Source organism: Chrysochloris asiatica, unplaced genomic scaffold (genome assembly GCF_000296735.1).
Source record: "Chrysochloris asiatica unplaced genomic scaffold, ChrAsi1.0 scaffold00008, whole genome shotgun sequence".
In the NCBI taxonomy this organism is placed as follows: domain Eukaryota; kingdom Metazoa; phylum Chordata; class Mammalia; order Afrosoricida; family Chrysochloridae; genus Chrysochloris; species Chrysochloris asiatica.
The window spans coordinates 32,292,046-32,294,211 of record NW_006408526.1 but is presented as its reverse complement, the minus strand read 5'-3'; positions in this window follow the sequence as shown (position 1 = coordinate 32,294,211).

The window sequence follows — 2,166 nt, the reverse complement described above, 5'->3', positions numbered from 1 at the left end:
TTCCTGTGTGAAATTAACAACAGCAGCCAGTGGGGAGAAGGTCCTGTCCACCAGCTGCCATCTCCAGTCCCTGCGCCTCCTGAGAAGACAGCGCCCCCTAGAGCCTGACAGGAGGACCGTCATGGGAAGAACCCAGCGCCCCATCTTCACCTGGGCTGTGCTCACTGGTCCAGATGCAAGAACACACATGAGCCAAGAGCCCTCTCAACGCTGCTAACTCCAGAGGGACAGACTAGGGGACATCTTAAAACAAGTTCTTTTTTTTTTGGTTTTGTTTTAATTACCATAACTAAAGTTCTCAGACTGGAGACACGCTCCTTCATATCCCTTCACAGCTGGGACATTGTGCTGGTCTTTTTAAGTTTTCGGATACAACTTTTCTAATGCTAGCCCCAGTGCTAGGTGGGTGTTGGCCAGACCCCAAGCACAGCCACAGTAGACCTGGGATCTAATAAGGGTTTTTTTTTGGGGGGGTTGCCTTTTTTTTTCAATGTTTTGGATGGAATTTAGTTGCCTCCAAGAATTGTGCCTTAATAGTGTTTGGGGACCAGGGGGTAACTGCCCTCCCTGAAATATCCCTCAGCCTCTTTCCTTTTCCTCAGTGCCATGTTCAGGTCTGCTCAGGGGGAAAGGGGCTATGCCCTTAAACCCCTGGATTGGTTCGTGTTGCAGTGAGGTAAAGAGGAAAATCGGAAAAGGAGATTTCTTACGACAGTGTATCAAGTTCTTCCAGCCCCCTTCCTTTAACCCACCCCTGGTCTACTCCCCAGCTGTTTGAAGGATAGCACATGCCCCCTATTCCTAGAACTGCTCTCACCTTTAATTTATTCCCTTCTTAACGTCCCTTTTCTTCTTGACCTTCTTGCAACCCTACCCCACCCCTGCCTTCTCAGAGCCTCCTAGACGTAAGGCCCTTTGGACCGAGTTTCTCAGGGATGCCCTTGCTGCCCCTCAGCGCCTCTTGGTATCGTTCTTCAGTCCTACCCTAGGAGCTGAAGTCTGGGAGTTTGGGGACATCTTGCCTCAGTCGTACAATTCTCTCCCATGACCTTGTTTTTGCTCTGAGTAGTTGGACAAAAAACTCTGCCATCCCAGAGAGTTAAGCTGTTGAGCACCAAGGCATGGAATTCTGTGTATCTTTGCACACCCACACAGCTGGGCCTGACTGTGCCCCTTGGAGCCTGGAACATTCCCGGGCTTCCAGGAGGAAGCATCCAAGACAGACATCCGATGTTTAACTGGCTTGACACCCTTCTCCAGGGAAGACCTGTGAACCTGAGCCAAAGGGCTGGTGCACACTTGTTTACTGTGTAAGCAAGAATAGAAGATTGTCTGTTGTACAGTGGAACCTTGTGCAAAATAAATAATAGCTTTGAGAAACAAGCTGATGAGTGATAGAATCTTGACTTGGGAGGGGTTTGAACCCAGGAAGGGCCCCTAGCATATTTACCACTTCAACCAGAATTTCATCTAGTCACCAATTGATACCATGCTTGCCACACTTGTATATGTATGAGGGGCTTCAAAAAGTTAGTGAGAAAATGGAGTGAAAAGCGAGAATGGAAGTTTTCCATGAAGGTTTTGAAGCCCCCTTTCTGTACTTTATTCTTTTGGCCAGAACATTTAGGTAAAGTGTCATGTCTCCATTTCTGAATTCTTCAGTGTGCACCTCCTAAATGAAGACTTCTACCTAGCCTCAACTCTGTTCACTCCTTGGGAAATTAGCCAGTCTAATGCACATTTCTGTAAATGAACTGCCTGTTCTTCTATGCTTTTTTATATTGGGTCGCTGTGTGTGTGTGTGTGTGTGTGTGTGTGTGTGTGTGACTATGTTAAGATTTTTTGTCATTTCAGAATTTCTTACATGTACAGTTCAGTGATGTTAATTATGTAACACCATCACTACGATTTCCTCATTTTTCCTTCAGTCGTCAAAAGTTCAGTGCCCTCAAGCAGTGACTCTCTCCTCCTCCTCCTCCCTATCTTCCTATCTCTGGTAACCACTAAGTACACTTTGGTTTCTATACATTTGCCCAATCTACATTTTTTAAATAAGCAAGCTGACGCTGTATTTGCCCTTATGTGACTGGATTTAATTAATTCTGTGTTCTCAAAGTTCATCATGCAGCATTTATCGGGACTTCAATTCTCTGTTTGGCAGAGTAA